Here is a 26,120-nt window from a genome sequence, read left to right as displayed (position 1 = left end):
ACTCTGAAATACTTAGCTCGTTCCTTTCCTCACCACGACGTGTTGGGACTACGTCCGTCTCCCCTGCCGAAGCTCAATCCCGTATCAACTCCTACGCGAATGCCGCACCGTCTTTGATCTCCAAATTGCTTGAGTTTCTCTCGCTGGACCACGGTTGTACACAACATGAAAAGGACAGCGGCTGCTGCTAGTACAAGAAGCCACATTCCGTCTCTCTGAAACAGGGGCCTGCACTCTACCTGATGAATGTTTCATCAGCCGACTTCATTCGAAAATAGTCCTATCCTCATAAAATGTGAAAATTGTGAAAGTGGCCATTACGAGCATTTATTATTCATATTTCGTCAAATTAATGTGCAGAGTATTAATTCATTTCTCACTTCCAGACAGTGCGCTATGTTTAATTCACCTCCAACCCAGCGGTGGTCAAATAGTTCCAAACAGCACTCTTATAAGTGATGATGTAAAGTCTGGTTTAGGTTGTGTCGTACAAGTTAATGTGTAAGAAATTCCAAGGGGTCATATTAAGTGTTCATTTGACAAAATGATCTCGGCATTAAACTCTCTTTCAATAGAGTTCTCGCTTTTTCCTACTTAAAATATACTCAATATAGGTAAATAACGTGGCTTGATCTATCAGCCAAAACAATATGGGAATAAACACAGATTCACTGTGACAGCCGATTATTATTTGCGAATAAGCCTATGAGGGCTACGCAGAGTACTTAGCGGCGTGCGTTTCCCTTCCTTCGTTCCCACATTTCTTTCATTATTTTACTGTGGCTTCCTATCTGTCTTCAGACCAGGTTGTGCCATCTTCTTCTTTAGTCTTTCCTCTTTGTCCACTTGCCATTTGTGAATTTATTATTATTATTATTATTATTATTATTATTATTATTATTAAAGGAAACTTTCCTCAGGGTTAAACAGCTTTATATGTACGAAATAATTAAGAAAATAACTGGAATCCACGATATGGAATTGTAAGTGAACGTACATACGGAAAAAACTGGGATGTAGAGGTTATTTTCCAGATCAGCAGGTATTATACTAAATATGGCTCTAGAACACTACAAGTTGTAGTTCCTACATTTTTGAACAAGTTACCCTCAGAAGTGAAACACTTAACAACAAAATATCAATTAAAAACAGATGAAACTTATGAATCATAGAAGATAAAATTACAGTTTAAGTATATGCCCATACAGAGGAAATTTATCATAAATATATGTCTCATCTAAGAGTTGTCGGGTGCTTTTTCTCTGGTGTTTCGGACGATATTTCCAATTTCGCTTTTGTAATGTGTAGGCGGAGTTAATCTAAACAAAGACTGCTCAACAAGCACGTCATCCGACATCCAGTGTCAACGGAATGTGTCGTTTAGGTTCTCCCTGCAAACAAAACGTTGTTTAAAGAGTATTTTTATTTGCCCTGACAATTAAGCAGCCTCAAATTAGTCTATTGCGATATTCCATTCAAGGATATTTATTGACGGAGACAAGAGGAATAGTTACTCTTATCAGTAGCACTTGTGTGAGGCTAGTGTACCACAGCAGCGTTGAGACAGCACGGCGCTTTACAAGGCAGTGCGACTAGGAAAGCTGTATTGTCACCGTCAGTGAACGGGATATCGTTAAGTAGACTAATTTAACAGTGGAGGTGGGCTCTCAGGAGCACATGAGTACGTGAACACCCAGTCCTAATGCATAGTCACGCATTCATGGATAATTGAAAATTGTTTTCTTTGTTTCGACCTGATTTCATCCATCGATCGAAGCCATTCGACTTATTTGGAAGCTTCGTTACACTAGCAGCCGTTCGTTTGGACTGACAATGCAGAGAGCCCACTGGAGACTGAGCTACGAGCCAGATGATTACGCGCATGCGGATGACGTCATGGTTTATGCATAGATATCCCCATAAGCGAGGAGCAAGGGAACGCATGTGGCTTTCCGTCTACCAAACCAGAGACAGTATTACAGTTGACAACAAAGCTCCTCCACCTCTCCTGTTACTGTTGGCCACAGCTCCCAGAAGTTACTATTGCATTGCATCGCAGGAAGATTTCGCTAGTAGGTAATTCTGAACAGGTGTTCGAAATCGCGGGAAGAAGTTTGCTTTACATTGTGGGTGGAGAATAGTTTAAAGTGAGATTAATTCTGAGTACCGGTAAATGTGGTACCGGTACGCATTATTGTTATACTCGTTGTGGTTGAGAAGCTGATGAGTACATTATGTTTCTTCAGGGCTCTGGCTATTTGGTATGATACTTTTCCAATGAATGGTATGCCGTGATACAGCACGTCTTATTTTTGGCGTTCATTTTCTAGCATTGACTTTACTGCTGTTTTCTTCCTGACGATCCTAAGCATTTCATCTATCATACTGTCACATCCACAGACGTCTTTATAGTTTCTTTCGAAACTTCTAAATGTGTATTTATCTTCAAATACGAGGGTCGAGTCATAAGTCGTGGCAACCATTTCTTTTCTCGCGAACAGGAGACAACACGGAAAATCTAGTACATACCGTAAGTTTCCAAGTGATATCTTAGATTTTCCGTCTTATCTCCTGTTCGCGAGAAAAAAGTTGCCATGACTTACGACTCGACCTCCGTAATTTTCTACTGATGATGCTATACATTCCTTCGTCCTTTCTCCTAGTTATCCACTTCCTTTCTCTAACTAGCTTATTTTTATTATTTTATTTTTCAAGCCCAAAGTTAACAAAATTCCGGGAGCAGCTGATGTTAAATTGTTGTTCATGTTCACTTTGTTACCTTGCCTATCTTCGACTGCTGAGAAGCTGACAATGTGCTGCGTCTTATCGGTCGTGGTTATACTCGCTGACTTAGAAATATCCAGGCGATCAGTGTAAGAGTGAGAAAAAATGTAGCAGACCCTCGTGTTATCAACCTATGTTCTTGTTCAAACTGCTACGGAGTTGTTCATCTCCCTGCCATGCACAGTCCTTTTCTTTCTTCACTCTATAACCTCATCCTTCGAGAGGTCGGAAATCTTTCCATTTGCTCGTAGATTAAAGTTACGAGTAATGGATATTCATGTTTTGCCTAAAACACGACCGATTTGAAATTTACGTGCGGGGTCTGCTGAACACGTGACGATCTGAGAAGAAATAAATTAATTACATGATTCCTCCTTGAAGTTTACTCCAGTTTCTCAGGCTGTACTGTTGCTAACGATAGGAACAAAGGAGAGTTAAATTGGGATCTGCGCTCGCTTTTGTGTCTCTGTTAAATAAATTAGCTGGGATAATTTGCATTATTTATCGTTATTTATATAAGACATTTAAAATGGCGTATTCTTGTTATTACAGATTAGTTCTAAGAAGAAAGCTTAAGTGATTTTGATACTTTGAGAAAGCAGAAACTTTTCCTAAGAGCTCTGTATTTAAATTTAGTTGAAGTTGCTGTTAGCTTGTCAACTCGACGACAAGTTGGTCTCCAGGACGCAAGGGATGACGTTACAATAGAATTAGCTTCAGCTTCGCTGAATGGACGTAGAATCTCCGCGGGCAGCTCACGAAGTACAGTAGCCTCTTAACCCTTTATACACCAAACACAGAATCCCTGCCCCCGCCCACTGTAAGTATTTTGATAACTGAGACGAATTTAACTGAAAACCAGGCGCCTCTATATGAAACATGATTTTGTAATTATTTAAAAGTATAGTCATGGAGGATGATGTCCACAACGCATCTTGGCATCGTAGTCTTTCTGTCCCTAGTCCTATACATAGAATGACCCAAGAGTCCGTTAACATTTGACGAAGCAATACTTCACGGCAGTGGCGGTTCGTGCTTAAAGGGCTTTCGGGCGCCGCCCCGCCGCCTTTACCAGAACACGTAACATAATTTCACTCCGTAGCTGATTATATAAAGAGATGGACAATGTAGCAAAGTCTAACTTATGGTACTGTGTTATTCAGTTATTCAATGTTATCTTTATTGTTTTGGCTGTAAACGTTTCACTTTTTTTTTATTTTCAAAGACAAGGCAAAGGCTGTCTGACCGTGGCATCCGTTCAGCAAGCACGATGTTTTCTCTTTGGTCCAGCACAATGTTTTCTCTTTAGACATTAGGCGGTCGGGTGCTGGCAGGAGAGCCCTCAGTAAGCTCCTGAGTTTAACAAGAGTGAGGGGTGCGGGAGGAGCCTTGGAAGACGATTTGGGCTTGTCAGGGGAAGGAAGAGTGCAGGCGAGGTGTATGCTTAGAGCATTTAATACTTGAAGGTTATATGGGCTGTCCGGCAGAGCCCGTAGCAATGTCGCCAACCACTTTACAATGTACCTAGGCCTTTTCCCACACGTCTTACGTTAACTGTTGTTAGAGGTTAATTCCAAAACTGTTTACAAAACAATGGATTCCATTATACTGACTATTTAAACAATTCAGTTCTAAAAATAAGCTAAAATAAATATTTCAAATCTAATCATAAGGTGACGGCACTATTTGTACGTTGGTCACATTTCTTTGAGATTTGAGGAAGCCGAAAGGAATTCTGGCGTGCATTGTTTATTTGTTCTCGTGAATGTCATTGTCGTTTGTGATCAGTGAAACAGGAGTAGCCGTGATTGCAGTAGCTGTTAGCCGGCTAATGTGTGTGTGTTTAAATGCCATTGTAGTGTAGTGTTGCTGTGCAAGTGTTCAGTAGATAAAACTACGGTACCATAATAGTTTAAATAACATTGTAAATTCTACCTTCAGTTTTAAGTGTCGTTTTAATATCTTCATTCGTATGTTTAGGACTTACCTGCCCATTTGAAAACTAAATGTTACAGTCTTAATTTAGGAAGACAAGGAAGATGAATTCTGAAAATAGTATTTTAAGTAGTGACGGGAATTTAAGTTTTGAACATAGGATAGAATTGAAGAAATTAGGGTCTCCTCGGCCGAATTTAAATATTGCACAAGAACAAAAATGCATATACTAGGAAATTCAGTCCGTCACTTTATAAGCAGGCTGACTGGCTGTGCGGATGTGAGATAAAGAATGCGTTCTTCTGTTACTCTTGTTTAGCAATGAATGTCGTTGACGCTCCATGGACATCATTCGGGGTATCAGACATAAAACACCTAGGTGAAAAAGCATAAACTGAGCGCGAAGCATATAAACGCTGGTATTGAATTTGCTATGCTTGGTAGAGTAGATATTCGATGCCAATTAGACAGCGCATACAGACTTAAAATTAAACAATCAAATGAACAGGTTTCGAAGAATCGATACATTCTTAGTAAATTAATTGAAGCTATTAAGTTCTGTGGGAAGTATGAACTAGCGCTCAGGGACCACGTATGTCTGATAAACCAGGCATTTTTCGAGGTTTAGTTAATTTAATGTCAGAGCTAGACAGCACACTGAAAGAACATATCGAAAGAGTAAATAACAGAGTATTTGTTGGGTTATCTAATACCATACAGAACGAGCTTCTGAATTCAATCTATGCCGTGTGCCATCAAATGATTTCGGAAGAAATCTCTCAGACAAATTTTGTGACAATTCAAGTTGATGAAACCACCGATTGTTCCACCTTATCTTAACTCGTTTTTGTTGTACGGTACGAGCTGGGTAGCAAAATAAATGAAAAATTCATGATAATCACTCAGCAGAAGTATTCTGCAGTATTCCAGGAGTTGGAAAAACTTCAGCTGGACCAAACTCCGGACAAAGTCATTGCGCAGACGTACGACGGCCTTTCAGTACTGAGTGAAAGGCAGACTGGCGTTCAAACAAGGGTCAAGGTCGTTTACAAAAACGCTCATTTTGTGCGCTGCTACGCGCATCAATTAAATTTAATTGTTGAGCAATGCGCTACTCAGAATAAGCAGGTCAGGATCTTTTTTTAGTAATTTAGAAGGGTTTTCATCATTTTTTTCAAAATCTGCGAAACGAACTGCTGTTTTGGACGAAGCGGTAAAAAGGCGCATCCCAAGAAATGCCACCAGAAGGTGGAACTTCAAGGCACGATGTGTAAGTACGGTTTTTATGTACAGAAATCTGATTTTCGGTACGTGATCGTTCTGCCTCGGAAGAAGATACGTACAGTATTTATTATTATTATTATTATTATTATTATTATTATTATTATTATTATTATTATTATTGCTAAGGGCTTTACGTCGCACCGACACAGATAGGTCTTATGGCGACGATGGGATAGGAAAGGGCTAGGAGTTGGAAGGAAGCGGCCGTGGCTTTAATTAAGGTACAGCCCCAGCATTTGCCTGGTGTGAAAATGGGAAACCACGGAAAACCATTTTCAGGGCTGCCGATAGTGGGATTCGAACCTACTATCTCCCGGATGCAATCTCACAGCCGCGCGCCTCTACGCGCATGGCCAACTCACCCGGTCGTACAGTATTTAGCCAGTGTCATCGGATTATTATTATTATTATTATTATTATTATTATTATTATTATTATTATTATTATTATTATTATTATATTTCATCTACAATTATCGTGGTGCTGGACAGTGAAAACTGGGCCGTTGGAAGGGGGGGGGGGGGAGGAGATGACGGCACAGCCCTGCCAGAGTAAAATGTCACGAACCGCCACTGCTTCACGGAATACTGGAGGTAGAGAGGTAATAACTGACACACATGATTGGCATGGCATGCGGTTTTATTGACACCAAAAACGATTGCACAAACAGGCCAAGACATGGCGCTGGACTATATCCGTGATGCCGCATGAAACCCTGTACGGTATAAAAGGAGCTGTCTTGAGACAGGGCATCAGAGAACAGGTATTAGCACTATCCGCGAGCTTCTGCGGGCGCTTTCCGTGCCTTCCTCGGCCGCCAAGCCATTCCCAACCAGCCATCGCCGTCTTCGAGAGAAATTACCAGCCCGGGAATTATATTCGGCGGGTTGACGAGGGAAATTACCAGCCCGGGAATTATAAGAAGTGAGGTGGTGTTCTGACTGCCCTTCGGCGGGTTGCTTACACCAACTTCACAGCGGGCTGCATACCCCATCGCATCGAACTTCTTGGAAACTTGACTCCTGGGGTTGCATACCCTAACTGAACTACAGGTGCATATCCGCCGCACACTTCGAGCCTCCCTTCTCCACGGCAATAATCTTCGGTTCGACAATGCGCCTGCAATCGCGGCATGTTGACTTTATCAGGAAAGACATTGTTAGTGAAGCTTTACTGTACTTTATTTTGGTGCCAATAAACCCCCATGTCATGCCAATCATGTGTGCGAAGTATTACCTCTCTACCTCAGATATTCCGTGAAGTATTGCCTCGTCAAATGTTATGGGACTTTTGGGCCACACTGTATATTAATCAGCCATCAGCGCCCAATAAGCGAATTCTAATTGCTGAAGCTAATCAATTACAACGTGATAGGGATTATAAGTATCTGTGGGTGAAAAGGAGTGGCAAAATGTTGATTAGGAAGACTGATGGTAGTCAAGTGAATGATATTCGTTGTGAAAGAGATTTTGGTGAATTGTAATCTGTTCGATCATAATTCTGTTCCTCTTTCAACTTTGATTTTTCATGAGCCACGAAAATAAGTTTTTCGTTTATTACAATAAATGTAAGAGGTCTTAAAACTAAGGTTGATTTATTCACAATCACCTGTGCTTTTCTTTCTTTTTTTTTTTTTTTTTTGCTATTTGCTTTACGTCGCGCAGACACAGATGGGTCTTATGGCGACGATGGGATAGGAAAGACCTAGGAATTGGAAGGAAGCGGCCGTGGCCTTAATTAAGGTACAGCCCCGGCATTTGCCTGGTGTGAAAATGGGAAACCACGGAAAACCATCTTCAGGGCTGCCGACAGTGGGGCTCGAACCCACTATCTCCCGATTACTGGATACTGGCCGCACTTAAGCGACTGCAGCTATCGAGCTCGGTCTGTGCTTTTCTTACGATGGGGCTGTAATGACTGAGACCTTTACTGAATAGTATATCTGACAGTGAATTACTTGCCAACAGTGGTTTAGTGTTTAGTAAGCCGAAAGGACCGGGGCGGGGAAGTCTTGATTGCTGTCAAAAAGTGTTTTAAAGCGAAACAATTATCGACGTACAATAGGTGATATTGCCAATCACTTACTATTTGTATCCTAAATAATAATAATAATAATAATAATAATAATAATAATAATAATAATAATAATAATAATAATAATAATAATAATATTTTTTGCTATTTGTTTTACGTCGCACCGACACAAATATGTCTTGTGGCGACGATGGGATGGGAAAGGCCTAGGAATTGGAAGGAAGAATTTTTTTTGCTATTTTGCTTAACGTCGCACCAACACAGATATGTCTTATGGCGACGATGGGAGAGGAAAGGTCTAGGAAGTGGAAGGAAGCGGCCGTGGCCTTAAGTAAGGTACAGCCCCGGCATTTGCCTGGTGTGAAAATGGGAAACCACGGAAAACCATCTTCAGGGCTGCCGACAGTGGGGCTCGAACCCACTATCTCCCGATTACTGGATACTGGCCGCACTTAAGCGACTGCAGCTCTCGAGCTCGGTAAAACATTATTTATAAATGTTGTATACAGTATTCCAGTATCGTCTTTCAGAGTGTATTAGAAAGCAATGATAATCTTATGATTTCCGACTGCGGATAATGTCTTTAATAAGAAATTAAAAGCCTACCTTTACAATTTGTAATTCTTTAATAATTCTTTCTGGTACCTACTCATCATAGGCCTACTTCCCAGTGTACTCATTTGTGTTATAAGTTTGATTTTATTATTGTTTGTTTTGCTTTCGATTACCGTGTGATTTCGCTGTGCAGTTTTTATTTCTTGTATGTCCCGGGGCGAGCCTCACCTACCGGGCGTGTCGCAGGTGGCGGATAGCACACCGCCCTCAAATATGGGGGTTAGCTGCGAATAAGGGGAAACCTGAATAAGCAGTCCCGGACAGAGGCAAACTCCTGCCTTGGAGAGAGAGGGAGAAACCTCAAAGGCTAAGGGAAGAAACCCTGACAGAAAATCTAGCAGGCCGAGGGCTATGAGGGAGGCAGTCCCTCCCACAAGGCTTTGCAGCTAGGGCTGATAACCCAAGTGTCCGAGATACAATTATTAAAATAAACTACAGAGGACACACCGGACTGATTAAAATGTTGACGACCAAGCGAGGAAAAAGGATCAAGAATATGGCAACATTGAATGTACGAGGACTGGCTGGTAAGGAGTTTGGACTGATGTCGGAAATGCTGAGAGCGAGGCTGAACATTTTGGCAGTGACAGAATCCAAGAAGAAAAGGCAATGGATATGAACAGCTAATAGAATCAAGCAGTGGTGATAGGTTTTTAATGTTTCATTCAGGCGTGGGCAAGGAACAGAGAGCAAACGAAGGAGTCGCCAAACTTATCTCTGAAGGCTACAGACATTATGTCAAGTACTGGAAATTCATCAATGAAAGAATGATCTCGGTGACTTTAACCTTCAACAGCAGCACCAATAAAGAGACCACTTTCATTGCCATATACGCACCCAACGAATATGATATTTCAAAACAGAAAGACAGTGTCTACGACGAACTGTAAAGGATAGTGGACGACACCATGGGAACTGTCTTCGTTCTTGGTGACTTCAATGGCAGGGTTGGAAACAGCATAGAGGGAATGGAGGGCCTGCTGGGGAAATACGGAGAGACGCACCAGAACGATAATGGGAGAAAACTCCTGGATGTGTGTGTAGGAAACGATTTTGTAATCACAAATACTATGTACCCACATAAAGAAGCGCGCCGATATACCTACAAGAGAAGTCCCCAGACGCAATGAGAAATCTATCATCGACTACATCCTAGCACAGAGGAGCCAGTGAAGATTTGTCCTGGATGCAAGAGTGTATAGAGGTTATGAGATTGGAAGTGACCACTATCTAGTAGTTATGCGACTGCATGTTAACATCAAGACGCAAGACCACGTTAGCAGGAGGAAACCTAAAGAAAGGATCAAGGTCCATAAACTGAAAGAAGAGGCCACCCAATAAGCCTATCAAATGGCGGTTAAACAAAGGATTGACCTACTGGAATTGCCATTTATGGGAGAAGACCAACTGGGTGAGACATGCCGCCTGTTCAAAGAGATAATCCTTGAAGCCCCAGCCGAAGTGTTTGGAAAGTCCAGCGGAAGGCAACAGCAGAAGAGGACACCATGGTGGACGGAAAGGGTAAAGGAGCTGGTTAGAAAGAAGAAAGAACTGTCGAAGAAATACTTAGTCACAAAACACCCAAGTGATTATGAGGCCTATAAAAACCAAAGGTTTGCAGAGAAGAACGCAGTACAAGATGCAAAACAACAATCGTGCGGAAAATTCGGAGATACAATGGAAGGAAAACTCCAAAACAACCAAAAGCTTTTTTTATAGGGTGCTGAAATCTTTACGAACACAGAAGCAGTGTCCTCTTAAGTTCATAAAGGACAAAAGCCATAACCTACTTCGAAGTGAAAATGACATCATGGATCGGTGGAAAGAACCCTTTCAAGAACTGATGGGAGAGAATAAGGAAACCAGGGATAATGATCAGGTTGGAGAAGAACAGCAGCAGCACCAAGAGGAAGGTTGGACCTGTGAAGAATTATCCATTGTATTGAAGAAAATGAAACTAGGCCAAGCTGCAGGTCATGATCAGATAGCACCTGAGATGCTGAAGTTTATGGGCAAAAGTGGCGCGAAGACTTGTTCCGCCGGATTATCAATCTTGCCTGGAAAACAAAGAAGATGCCAACCGACTGGGAGTACAGTGAAATTGTGCAATATTCAAGAAAGGAGATAATAGAGATTGCAAAGACCATCGTGGGATATCGCTCCTGAGTGTGTCGGGTAAAATATATGCAAGTATTTTGGAAGACAGGCTAAGGCAAGTTATAGAACCACAGTTGGACGAGGCGCAGTGTGGGTTCCGACCAGGAAGAAGCACCCAAGACCTCATATTTACCATCAGATAGATCAGTGAAAAACTGGCGAGGAACTGAAAATAGGCACACCTGGCCTTCATTGACCTACAGAAAGCCTTTGACACCATTCCGAGAGGTGAAATATGGAGGACACTGAAGCAAAGAAGTGTAAATGAACAACTAATTACAGCAATTCAAAGCCTGTACAGGAAATGTCGGAATTATGTTCGCACCTGCAATGAAGAGTCTTCGGAGTTTGAGACTTCAATGAGACTTAAACAAGGGTGCATCCTTAGCCCACTTATCTTCATTATCTAATGGATGACGTCATCAAATCATGTAATGGGCAGGTGCAGAAATTCAAGATTGACTATAAGTTTATGAGGCCAGTGTATATCACCCATTGTGCCTTCGCTGATGACATACTACTACTTGGAGACTCGGAAAGAAACCTTCAAAAGAACTTGCTTATCTGGGAAGGAGAGTAGGAAAAGACGGGCATGAAAATCAATACTAGAAAGACTCAGACCATGATGATGTCACGGCAGCCTAACCCACACCAGATCGCACTGAATGACGATACGGTATTGGAGCAGACCACAGGTTTTTAATATCTTTGAGCTACAGTGCAGCAAGAAATGGATGGTGAAGTTACAACTCAATCCAAAGCCTCAGGGCGACTCTTCAATGCACTGAAGATAAGTTTCCTTAACAATCCATCTCAGACCAAATCCACGACACTTCGTGTATACAAAGTGATATATCTCCCCACCTTGCTCTATGGCTGTGTAACTTGGACATTGAGCAGCAAACATCGGAGTAGAATTCAGGCATCAGAAATGCTATTTTTTCCGCAAAATAGAGAGGAAAACGAGAAGGGATAGAATCAGGAACCAGACCATCAGAATCTGTGCTCGAGAAAATTGAACAGAGCCAGTTAGGATGGTTTGGGCATATTCAAAAAATGGATGACACCAGGATGGCTAAACAAGCTTTGGATGCCAGAATGCAAGGAGCAAGACCGCGCGGGAAACCAAGAAGAAGACGTGAAGGCAGCTGTCAAAAGGCAGGGGTGGAGAGTGGAGGAGCTGGCCCAAGAGAACGCGCTGGAGGATCCTCTGGAAAATCTCAATACTTCAAGGTAGAAGAGGAGCAAGCAAGCAAGTAAGTAAGTAAGTTGTGATATCACGTGTAATGTTGCCATGCATTTTGCTTTATTTTGTTGTTTGTTATTATATTATTCCACAGATATATCACTGATAGTTTATGTTTAGGTCATCTTAACTTACTGCTGCCGTCTAGCTTAAAAACACCCAAGAGATATTGTTCTCTTTTTTTTTTGCTAGGGGCTTTACGTCGCACCGACACAGATAGGTCTTATGGCGACGATGGGATAGGAAAGGCCTAGGAGTTGGAAGGAAGCGGCCGTGGCCTTAATTAAGGTACAGCCCCAGCATTTGCCTGGTGTGAAAATGGGAAACCACGGAAAACCATCTTCAGGGCTGCCGATAGTGGGATTCGAACCTACTATCTCCCGGATGCAAGCTCACAGCCGCGCGCCTCTACGCGCACGGCCAACTCGCCCGGTAAGAGATACTGTAATCGAGTCGATGGAGATTGGGAAAAATGTGATTCAAACACATTTGCAGCAAAAGTCCTGTCAGAAAAGAAAATCCTCAACTCTGCGTACGTGTGCCAGCTGTCACAGGTTGCCTAGGCGGCACTGAAGAGGCATTCTACTGCTTTTTCCTCATCGAGCCAGAAGTTGAAATGCACACACCAACCGACCCTATGACTGACATTTTCACACCATTCATAACAGTGAATGGCTGCATAACGAGTGCTCATACCTCAGTCACATTCACGTTGTCGAAGTAAAGGTTGAGACTGAGACAGGTCAATGGAGGTAGCAAATTATGTCGCGCCAGTAAAGACAGCCGGAAATATGCGCATTAACTTATTTCGAACACCCACATTCGACACAGCCCTCGCATACATTTAAAAAAATATATATAGACAAGATTTCTGCAGATTTTAATTTCCGCATACGCACATGTAGGAGCTGGCAGCGAGTCAATACTCTACGATCAGCCCCACTTGAACAGCGCTCTGATGAGCGAGATCCAGTCCAGTCAAGTGGCACCACTACAAGATAATTAAACAATTCGCTTTGTTCTAGCGGGTCAATACCATACAGAACAGGTGCTCTAGCCTTCCATCCCTATTTTACAGGCTCATTAAAACTCAGAAATAACGAGTTATTTAGTTTCAGAAGTAGTTACTTGATGTATTCTACAGTCTTCTTCTTCTTATTATTCTTGTAGTATCTCCTCACAGAAGGTTGGCGACCATCATGAAGAAATTGTTCCCATTTTGTATTTCCCACAGCAAAGTTGCCTTACTATGGATGTTGAACCGTTGTCGAAAGTTATACTTGCAGGATAATCTTCTCTTCCCACAGGGGACGGTTACCTTGTTGAACTTCCTCATAAAACAAAAACCACCACCAACATCATCATCACTCTACTCCCACATTCACGTTTCCTTCTGTGATCAGTTGTATCACGCTGCATTTGTCATTTCGGAATATGTGATCAAATAGACTGGCTTTATTGAGTTTTGCGAGGGTTAAGACTTTCCATGATTTACCGGCTCGACGGAGTCATCCACGTTATTCTGATTCTAATTATCATTCTGCAGTAAATCCACATTTTAAAAGCCTGCAGTCGGTTCCTGTTTTTTCATGTGGTTTAACGCCGCACTGACACATCGATGATTTTCGATTACGCAAGGATGGGAAAGAGCTAGGGATTTTATACAACTTGCTTTACGTCGCACCGACACAGATAGGCCTTATGGCGACGATGGGATAGGGAAGGCTTAGGAGTGGGAAGGAAGCGGTCGTAGCCTTAATTAAGGTACAGCCCCAGTATTTGCCTGATGTGAAAATGGGAAACCACGTAAAACCATCTTCAGGGCTACCGACAGTGGGGTTCGAACCCACTATCTCACGAATGCAAGCTCACAGCTGCGCGCCCTTAACCGCACGGCCAACACTTACGGTAGAGCTAGGATTAGGAAGGAAACGGTCGCGGCATTAGTTAAGATACAGCGCCAGCATTTGCCTGATGTGACAATGGGAAAGCATGGGAAACCATCTTCAGGGCTGCCTGGAGTGGAATCCGAATCCACTATCTCCCGAATGAAAACTGGCAGCTACGTCCCCAAACCACGCGGCCACTTGCTCGATGGTATAAATATATATTCATGTCCTCGTCCCGAGGTGGGGTACTGTGATGCAAATACTCCGGACTTACCTTGCACATTCATTTTTAAACTACCTTCTTCCGCCCTTGTTCTTCACATACTGGCCGCCATCTTGCTCAATCAGCTGACTCTCCCACTCCCCTGACGTCAATTCTATTTATTGTAACTTCTAGAATGAACTCAAGTTCATATAAATACACGCCACCGGGCCTAACCCTGCAGGTTGAACGAGAACCTGTTCCCTGGTGGATGTACGAGCACATGATCTTGGACAGAGCTGGTTCTCTGCTCCATGGATTGCTACAATTTTCCAGGTGAGACATAGAGAGCAAATAATGTGATATATCTTCTTTATCATATTCGTCGTTCTTGACGAAGTTGGGCGAGTCATCTTGAATCTAACATCGTATGTTTCGGATTCATTGCTTCATTCACCTTTCTGGACGTGTCTCGCGGTTTCCTTCACCTCATCCATTCCCTAGCCTATCCTATATTTTGTTAAAATTGTTAGTGTCAGTCACAGTATATAGCCCCTAGGATATTTTGTATAAGAATTTAACAACCTTAGCTTCTATTTCGTAATTTGTCTAGCATATTTTGGTGAATTTCATTGTTAACCATGTTATATAGGCTTATTTTGCTTACCTAAATGTATATAGCACTTATTTATTCTCCAAATATATTCCGCTGGCGCATTAGTAAAAATTTCAGGCACTGATGTATGTACAATTAGGGTCCTAGTTCAACTGCTTTGACTAAAGTTATTTTCATCACCCTTTTGTAACGTAATAAACCTATTTTTTGTTGTTGTGAAATTTATCTTAAACTCGCATTGGAAATTATTCCTGAAATGATTTGTTATCCCCGCTGGTCGGAAATGTACACACTGCATTTACTGAAGTAATGTAAATGTTATTACTGAAACTATCACTTCCTTTAACTACACTTAATCACTATCACTCTCTACATCCCCGGATCCCTCTGGCCTTATTTTCCAATACGTATGCTTGCTACAATAACTGTTTCATTATTATTATTATTATTATTATTATTATTATTATTATTGATATCTTAACCTATTCTCAATTATCAAACACGGACTTGGCCAATGACCAGCAACAGTGGTCCAGTTAAGGCTAGGTTAGGAATGAACTCAATGGATGAAGCTGTACGTATGAGCCGGTGGAGTCATGTGAGGCGAATGGAGGAGGATAAGTTATCTAGGAGAAGAATGGACTCTGCCATGGATGGTAAGAGAAACAGAGGGTGAACAAAGCACCGACGGTCTGCCGCAGTTTTTAATGATTTAATACGAGGAGTGAAACTAAACGACGCCACAGAACTAGTTGCAGACAAAGCGTCGTGGAGGCGCTTAATTCATTTACAGAGACTTGCAGACTGAACGCTGGAAGGCAATAAGAATGACTTCTGACAAAAAAAAATGGTAGGCTAAATTAAGTACAGCCGTTAGAATTACCACGTACTTACTGTACTTGTTAAAAACAATGAAGAATTTGAAATTTTCGTATCGTTTTATTAATTTAAATTTTTATTTGTATAACAGTTAGCAATCGTCAAAATGCTACTTAACAATGGTGAACGATATGAGAAGTAGGCTAACAGGACAGCACTGCAGGCTCAAGTTTAAGTGGCTCCACAACAGTCTCAAAATCAATCAATCAATCAATCAATCAATCAATCAATCAATCAATCAATCAATCAATCAATCAATCAATCAATCAATCACAATCTATCTATCTATCTATCTATCTATCTATCTATCTATCTATCTATCTATCTATCATCACTGATCTGCGCTTTACGGCGACCCAAGATGGCAGATAACCTATCGGCTATTTACCTCCACTTTTCTTAAACGGTTTCAAAGAACTTGTCAATTTATCGAACATTTCCCTTGCTAAGTTATTACAACCCCTAATTCCTCTTCATATAAAGGTATCTTGTAAACGTAAAAAGAAGGCTTATCAGAAATGGCTCCAAACAAGGGCCGAGGCAGACAGGGATTTGTACGTAGATGAAAGAAACAGAGCGAAACAAATAGTTGTTGAATCCAAAAAGAAGTCATGGGAAGATTTTGGTAACAACCTGGAAAAGCTAGGTCAAGCAGCAGGGAAATCTTTCTGGACAGTAATAAAGAATCTTAGGAAGGGAGGGAAAAAAGAAATGAACAGTGTTTTGAGTAATTCAGGTGAACTCATAATAGATCCCACCGGGCGAGTTGGCCGTGCGCGTAGAGGCGCGCGGCTGTGAGCTTGCATCCGGGAGATAGTAGGTTCGAATCCCACTATCGGCAGCCCTGAAGATGGTTTTCCGTGGTTTCCCATTTTCACACCAGGCAAATGCTGGGGCTGTACCTTAATTAAGGCCACGGCCGCTTCCTTCCACTCCTAGGCCTTTCCTATCCCATCGTCGCCATAAGACCTATCTGTGTCGGTGCGACGTAAAGCCCCTAGCAACAAAAAAAAAAAAAATAGATCCCAGGGAATCACTGGAGAGGTGGAGGGAATATTTTGAAAATCTTCTCAATGTAAAAGGAAATCATCATGGTGGTGTTGCAAACAGCCAAGCTCATGGGGAGGAGGAAAATTATGTTGGTGAAATTATGCTAGAGGAAGTGGAAAGAATGGTAAATAAACTCCGCTGTCATAAAGCGGCAGGAATAGATGAAATTAGACCTGAAATGGTGAAGTATAGTGGGAAGGCAGGGATGAAATGGCTTCATAGAGTAGTAAGATTAGCATGGAGTTTTAAATGTTATGTTAGGAAGCACATACGGTGAGAAAATGCATGTGAATATGTGGAAGAATGAACGAGGGAGTGAAAGGTTGTATAAATGAGAAATATGTATATATTACGCTATACTTTGTTACTTTACCTGTAAATAGTGTATATGACTGTTTTACTTTAGGATTTAGGTAATTATTTCAAAGGTCAGGGGGCACTACGTGTAGAGGGCTTGTCCTTTTCCCCTGGCCTTTCATAGATACTGTAAAGGTTTATGATAAATAAATAAATAAATAAATAAATAAATAATGAATGAATGAATGAATGAATGAATGAATGAATGAATGAATGAATGAATGAATGAATGAATGAATGAATGAATGAATGAATGAATGAATGAATGAGTGTTGGTAAGGTGCCTTCAGATTGGACAAAAGCAGTAATCGCACCTATCTATAAGCAAGGGAACAGGAAGGATTGCAACAACTATCGAGGTATCTCATTGATTAGTATACCAGGCAAAGTATTCACTGGCATCTTGAAAGGGAGGGTGCGATCAGTCGTTGAGAGGAAGTTGGAGGAAAACCAGTGTGGTTTCAGACCACAGAGAGGCTGTCAGGATCAGATTTTCAGTATGCGCCAGGTAATTGAAAAATGCTACGAGAGGAATAGGCAGTTGTGTTTATGTTTCGTAGATCTAGAGAAAGCATATGGCAGGGTACCGAGGGAAAAGATGTTCACTATACTGGGGGACTATGGAATTAAAGGTAGATTATTAAAATCAATCAAAGGCATTTATGTTGACAATTTGGCTTCAGTGAGAATTGATGGCAGAATGAGTTCTTGGTTCAGGGTACTTACAGGGGTTCGACAAGGCTGTAATCTTTCACCTTTGCTGTTCGTAGTTTACATGGATCATCTGCTGAAAGGTATAAAATGGCAGGGAGGGATTCAGTTAGGCGGAAATGTAGTAAGCAGTTTGGCCTATGCTGACGACTTGGTCTTAATGGCAGACTGTGCCGAAAGCCTGCAGTCTAATATCTTGGAATTTGAAAATAGGTGCAATGAGTATGGTAAGAAAATTAGCCTCTCGAAGACTAAATTGATGTCAGTAGGTAAGAAATTCAACAGAATTGAATGTCAGATTGGTGATACAAAGCTAGAACAGGTCGATAATTTCAAGTATTTAGGTTGTGTGTTCTCCCAGGATGGTAATATAGTAAGTGAGATTGAATCAAGGTGTAGTAAAGCTAAAGCAGTGAGCTCGCAGTTGCGATCAACAGTATTCTGTAAGAAGGAAGTCAGCTCCCAGACGAAACTATCTTTACATCGGTCTGTTTTCAGACCAACTTTGCTTTACGGGAGCGAAAGCTGGGTGGACTCAGGATATCTTATTCATAAGTTAGAAGTAACAGACATGAAAGTAGCAAGAATGATTGATGGTACAAACAGGTGGGAACAATGGCAGGACGGTACTCAGAATGAGGAGATAAAGGCTAACTTAGGAATGAACACGATGGATGAAGCTGTACGCATAAACCGGCTTCGGTGGTGGGGTCATGTGAGGCGAATGGAGGAGGATAGGTTACCTAGGAGAATAATGGACTCTGCTTTGAAGGGTAAGAGAAGTAGAGGTAGACCAAGACGACGATGGTTAGACTCGGTTTCTAACGATTTAAAGATAAGAGGTATAGAACTAAATGGGGCCACAACACTAGTTGCAAATCGCGGATTGTGGCGACGTTTAGTAAATTCACAGAGGCTTGCAGACTGAACGCTGAAAGGCATAACAGTCTATAATGATAATGTATGTATGTATGTATGTATGTATGTATGTATGTATGTATGTATGTATGTATGTATGTATGTACTACTCTTTTGTCGGAAGTCACCCAAAACAAATCGTGAAGATCTCCTTTGGATCTTTTCCAGTTCTCGTACCAAGTAATCCTGATTGGGGTCCCATACTCTGGGGCAAAACTCTAATTGACATCTTCTACGCCCTCTCCTTTACACCCCTAAATACCGTCATAGCCATATGGAGACATGCACTCTTTATTTTAAACCTTCTTAATGCTATTGCCCCAATGAAGATCTCTCCTGCCGGGATGAGTGGTTCGGACGATTGAGGCGCTGGCCTTCTCACCCCAACTTGGCAGGTTCGAACCTGATTCAGTCCGGTGGTATTTGAAGGTGCTCAAATACACCAGCCTCGTATCGGTAGATTCACTGGCACGTAAAAAATCTCATGCAGGACAAAATTCCGGCATCTCAGCGTCTCCGAAAATCGTACGTAAAAGTAGTAGTTAGTTGGACGTAAAGCAATTATTATTATTATTATTATTATTATCTTTCCTTATATTAACACCTTATGCCTTTGCTGGCAAGACCTAGTATTCTCAGTGCACTACGTATTCGGTATGGGCTAGAGCAATTTTGTTACTTTCATTAACCTGTCTCAGTCTCATCCTTGGCATAGACAACATGAAAGTGACCAAGGTATGAGTGATGGTACTAATGTCAATCCTTATGCAGCCAGTCCCTGTCGTGAACGGTGTGAAAATATTGCTTATAGGGACAGTTGGTGCGTTCATTTTAGTGGGCTTGGCAGACTGGTGTGTAATAGCAACTTTCGGCTCAGTGAGTAAAGCAACGGGAAACTACCTCATTTCTCATTTCTTCAGTACACCCCTTCAGCGACAGATAGGCCACCTATGAAGCTGATGATGGAACTGTAGAGGATTAAACCAGTCTTCGGGCTGAGCACTTAACATGCATACATATTAACACATAAGTACTTGTGGTGATCCATATGAGCTACTGAAATGAAATGGCGTATGGCTTTTAGTGCCGGGAGTGTCCGAAGACAAGTTCGGCTCGCCAGGTGCAGGTCTTTCTATTCGACACCCGTAGGTGACCTGCGCGTCGTGATGAGGATGAAATGATGATGAGGACAGCACATACACCCAGCCCCCGTGCCATTGGAATTAACCAATTAAGGTTAAAATCCCCGACCCGGCCGGGAATCGAACCCGGGACCCTCTGAACCGAAGGCCAGTACGCTGACCGTTCAGCCAACGAGTCGGACTATATGAGCTACTAACACACCATCAACACAGTAAAAGTCCTTCTGAAAATTTGACGTCTAAATAATGTCAAATTAAAATAAGACAGTACTGTCGTTGTAATGCATCAATTTCTTGTACGTAGTGTGCGGTGATGAGTGAGGCCATGCAAGCTAAGGGAGACGCGCAGTGTTTACCGCAGGCCAACAATGTGTTACAGAGCGACGCCGTTTGACAGGGTTTACGCTCCGTTGACCACGTAAAGCCCGGAAGTGATGTGGGCTGACGCAGCGGTGGTGCTCCCGTCAAAAAATGAACCGGAATTTTGTTAAAACATCTTCTACCGAGTTCAAAGAACGTCACATCTATATGACTGACTTCTTCTCCGTGTCGTTAAACTCCATTTTGGAAAAATAAAATAACAGTGACCACAAAGATGAGAGAAGTTTCCACCTAGCTGAATTCGTACATTTACTAATCCCAATGGTCTTCCTGTTCATTCCAACACTAACAATCTACAACAACAACAACAACAACAACAATAATAATAATAATAATAATAATAATAATAATAATAATAATAATAATAATAATAATAATAATAATACCACGGCAATCAACGAACGGACACTAGCTGACACAACCTACAGAGTTAAGTTCAGAGGAAAAGTGTCATACGCTTTCAAGATAAAGACAGGAGTTGGGCTCTCGCCCCCTCCTCTTCAATTGACTGCGTCCTTGAAAAAAAAAGAAAAAACATCCGCGAGTGGCGTGAAGAAATTAACAATGGGATCCAAAATGGCGTGTGATTGGGTGACAAGAACATGAATCTTTCAATTCATTGCCTAGCTTTTGCAGATAATCTAGCAATTTTCTCTGATTCTTTAGACATGGCTGCAAAGCAAATTAACCACTTCAAGACACAGGCGGAAAAAAGCAGGCCTCCAGATCTCTTTGGAGAAAACGTAATTCATAACAAACTTCAGCACCAAGAGAGCTAAAAGTAAACCAGGGGACAATCAGACGGATGGCTTATCAACTGACCAAAGACGTTTACAACAAAAAGTTCAAATTCTTGAACGCATAACTCAGACATTCCTGCATTGTCATAAGACCAGAGGCTTTGTGTGCAGCGGAATGCCTTGCTATGAACAAGAAAGGCCTGATATGAAAATCGGAAATTACAGAAAGAAAGAAAGAAAGAAAGAAAGAAAGAAAGAAAGAAAGAAAGAAAGAAAGAAAGAAAGAAAAATCTTAAGGAAAAGTCTTGGCCCTATTAAAGACAAAGGACAAAGATGTATATAGACGTCGACATAACCATGAACTGTATACTCATGTCCAGCGGATCTCTGATGTCATGCGGAGGAGAATTGCATTTTATGGTCATTGCTAGGAGAACTATTATCGAACCAGATCTTTACCTGTTTTAAAGATAAGAAGACCCAGCCAAAGTGGTTCAAGAACGCAACCCTCTCAGGAGGATACTAAAAGACCACCAGGGTTTTCGAGAAAGGCCAAAGTTGAAGACGGGAAAGACGACGACGGAGAAAAGAAAAGAGCAAATACCGGCAACGAATGGAAGAGCACTGGGCAGAGATCAAAGCCCAGAGAAGACAGTTGAAATAACGTGGTCCTTAGTACACCGATAGGAAATAATAACAGACTAATAATAATAATAATAATAATAATAATAATAATAATAATAATAATAATAATAATAATAATAATAATAATAATAATCCTATAGTCCCAGTTACCATGGTGCAGACTTTCAGAAGTGGTGCCATCTAGCCGACCTGCCTACCAATTTCAGCATTTCGATTGTGCTACTATCTAGCAACAAAAGCGGAATTTTACTGAACGAATACTTTTCTTATTATTTTTCTTATTCTTCTTTTCCTACCTTGGTGGGGTTGGGGGGTGCGAACCGTACAGCACATGTGGATCTGTCCCGGTTTTACGATTGGATGCCCTTCCCGACGCCAACCCTGCAGAGAAATGTATTCACTCTTGCAGGTTTATGTAGTGGTTAGCAGCGTACGGTATTAATTTGAAGAGAAATGTGTTGAGACAAACACGAACAGCCAGTTCCCAAGCCGTAGGAATCAAACACAGTTAAAATCTCTGGTCCGGCCGGGAATCAAACTCAGGGACCTCTGAACCGAAAGCAAGTACGTTTACCATTCAGCTACAGAGTCCGACTGAACGGATACTATGGCTGAGTTAATTTAATTTCGTGGGGTGACACCGAATGCGACACACTACTTAACATGCCAACAACAATTACACAGAGTGCCAAGATTGAGACCACCATTCAAAAATTGACTACGACAGTCGGGATCGAACCCATGAACTTGGAATAATGAGTTGGACCCCTTTACCACTGATCCACTGAGGCAACTTACTACTAGATAATAAACTGCATTTCTCTAGTACCAAAAACTTTCAATAGTATGTCACAGCTATAAAAACCGTACACATGTCTTAAATACCAACATTTTGATGATGATGATGATGATGATGATGATGATGATGATGATGATGATGATGATGATTAATGTTTTCAAAGGGCCTATCATATAAGTCATCGGCCCCGTCAACATGTCTTTATGGTTTATTAACCTAAATTTAATTATATATTTGGGGCATTTTGACCTGTATATGAGAACTGAGCTAGATGACTGGCATAATGAATTTTCCATTAGGAGATACAAGATCAACAATTTGAGATTCGCTGACGACACCACCCTGAGAGTTGAAAGAGCTGATCAAGAAAGTGGACGAAATAATCCTAGAAATTGGATGACTATTTTTCATCTATCAGCATATCTATCCTTAGACAGGTATGAACTGGGTGTCCTCCATTTCTCTCTGTCCTGAGTATCTTCCTTCATTTGATTATTATTATTATTACTGTACCGGAGGTACACCAACTCCGTACATTCAAACTAAGCGCCTTTTAGAAAGCCATTTATAATATGAACTGTGAAACCTCTAGCGGAAGAAGTTTGAACGTTTATCGTCAGATGTCTCTAATGTCAACTTATGTGCTTCCTCTGGACAATTAATTTTCTAGGAAATTTGTAATTTTGAGGTTTTCGGCACTGAAGTGTAAATTCCTATTTTATGTTTTTAGGTTATTAGCACTGCTGTCCCTTACTTCTTCATCTAAATGTTTGACCAATCAGGAATTTTTTATATTTATTTTATTATCCAATGATATTTGTGGGTGTGTCCAGGGCTTCGGCCTGGAGAATTCTGGAATCTTCCTCTCTGCTATAAATGCTGGGACCTTTTGGGCCATGTTGTCTTTCGATCGCTCCAGTCCAGCAGTAGAGTGTGTTCGCAGAGGAGGCAGGGGAGGGCTTGCCTCGTCCATCTCGGGAAGGTCCACCAGCTCAAGGTAATGGCAGACATCTTTTAATCGTGTAACAGTCTCTGAAAGCTAACTCGAGGAGAAGGTTTCAATATTCTTTCTTATGTAATCTTGCCATGTACATTTTCAATCTGGTTTAAGATTTTAATCTAACTGAGGGAATAAAGAGTGGAAACCCTCTTGTATTCCCCTTCAACTTGATCTTGAGGTGACTATGATTTCGTAAACTTTAAAATTTATCTTTTCTCTGTAATTTAAACTTTTTGTCCATCTAGTCACCTCCGTAGTATAGGCATAGCCTCTGTAACTTAAGGCCATCAGCCCAAATAGGGTTTTAGTGATTTTTAAGTGTATTTCAAGGAGTGCAAGTGCTCGCTTCCTAACATTTTGATTTCCGGCCAATAAGTTTATCTTTTTTTTTTTTTTTTTTTTTACTACGGCTAGGTAGAATGGGCACTTATTGCTCGTGTTAAATATTCTTATTCCATTTCCTATTTAATGCAATGTAGACTGTCGAGCGATTAAGACAGTGAAAACTGTTTGTTGCTCACCTAATATAATTATTGAACTGGAATTTTGTAAATATTGGAGAGTAGACTCCTGGAGAGAAATTTGTATGTGAAACAAAGACGCTCCATTTTTAATGTAGTGTATTCAGGAGCTGAGTCTCCTTGAGGAGTTATTGAAGGGAGCAACGGTGCTCCTGTAGAGCGTCTCAAGCTCATTTTGTTAAATCGTTGTTGTCTACTTGTTCTAGGCTGCTCTAGTATTGTTTCTCGAGCTCACGAGCTAACATTTGTCCTACTGTTATTTGTTATTGTTTAACAAAGTTTAACATCTGAAAAAAAAAGAAAAAAACAGGAAAGAAATACATTTTCAAATTTTAGAATTTTAACTTAAAATCTGATCTTTTCTCCATTTACCCATTCATGCCCGCACCTTCTTACACCTCTGCGTTCCACAGAATCCCCGGAACAATTATTAACAATTATTATTATTATTATTATTATTATTATTATCATTATTATTATTATTATTATTATTATTATTAACAAATACATCGTAAATGGGAAACATCCCGGTAGCAATGGTCACTTAGAGTAGTGTGATAAAAAATTAAAAGTTAATACATTATTACCCAACAACTACAACAAGAGTACAACAAGCAATTCCATGGAAAGAAAATATTACAAGAAATACTACTAGTTTAACATTCTAAATCCAGCAGAAAATCATAAATTCAGTGTCCGTCATTTACAACTTTTACTTTTAAATTTACACTAGCACTAATGATCTTCTTAAACGTTTTGATACCGGAAGGGAATCTATCAAAGACTGCTGCAGGTAATTTATTCTAATCCGTTATTTGGTCCTGTTTACAGTACAACGGAAAACTTGCCCACATCCGTATGCTGGTTTCTATCCCTAATTTCATTATTACGTCTAAATCGAAAGAAAGCCAAGGTAATAACTTTTGATCGTAGAAACAACAACAGTCCACATATCCAGCAGATTAGAGAATGTGAGGTTACAAATCAGTATGTATTGTCCATGGTGCCAAAGATGAAATTAAATGAAGGATCGAAATAACAAAGGTAGCAATGATCCATTTACGGATCAGCAAAAAAGGCTTGCTGAATGTCTAGTTCTTTCGGTCTTCTTGTATGGCGCAGGGACACGGACCATCCCACAACGCGATCATGCACGAATAGAAATTTTCGAAATGTGATGCAAGGAAAATATTTAGGGTTTCTTGGATAGCTCATCGCACGAACATGTCTATTCTGAACCAATTTCAGTTATAAGTTCGTCTGTCATGGAAAGTCTTTCAGTGGATCACAAACAAAATTTGCTCATATAAAGCGCCGAGAAGGTAGTTTTCAAAAGCAGATTGTTGAAGACCAAGTCCAAGAAACCAGACCACGAGGACGAGTACCAACATGATGGGTCGCCATGATGAATTACTCCTTACGGAGTTCTCTCCGAGTAACCGCACTGAAGGCTTTGGATAGGGAAGAATGGCGGCGTATGGTCCATCAGCTAGCTGGCTGAATATGATAGTCACGACGCCTCAGTCATGGGTCAGAAAGAAGAAGATACAGCACTCTGTAACTTGAGGATATTAGTTTCTATACTAGTCGTGCCGATTCCTGAGCAACGGCATTTATCCCCGAATCATGTTAATGGCATTATTAACTCAAATCCAAGTCCAAGCTCGTTTGTAACCTCCTTTCCAGGGCACACAAGTAGCATTACAAGTTTGGGACCGCCAACCTCACGCGGGTCCTTTCTCCTATGGCACTAGGTTGATATTTTGTTTGATTCAATTGGTTGGTACAAAAAGCCTGGAATTTGCGACGTAGGGACGTCGTCGTTTCAACAATATTTTTCGTATCTACCGGTGTTCCCAGGAAAGATAGGAGGAGCGACATTTCGTGAAGCAGTGGTAGCGGCTAATAGATGCTAGGGAGTGATACGAGGTTCTGAAGGGGGATGGGGCTACTGAACGAACACAGGAAGTCTGCCATCCGTTCTGGCACGGTTGTGAGGGCAACGAGTGACTACGTGGGATGCCGGGCGTACAGTTAGGGAATACAGGGCAGAGACGTGGGCGGGGGATTGTTTGGTTGTCAGGGTATCGGCTACTCGATCCACCGAGTGGTCCCTGACAGGTCTGATTACGGTTTCCTGGTAGTCAACCGTAAAAACGTATATGAGGAACCACGTACCAGGCTAGCATGACGCATCACCATCGTCCCTACGCGG

Source organism: Anabrus simplex, chromosome 3 (genome assembly GCF_040414725.1).
Source record: "Anabrus simplex isolate iqAnaSimp1 chromosome 3, ASM4041472v1, whole genome shotgun sequence".
Taxonomy (NCBI): Eukaryota; Metazoa; Arthropoda; class Insecta; order Orthoptera; family Tettigoniidae; genus Anabrus; species Anabrus simplex.
The sequence above is the reverse complement of the archived record's forward strand: the minus strand, read 5'-3'. Positions refer to the sequence as shown.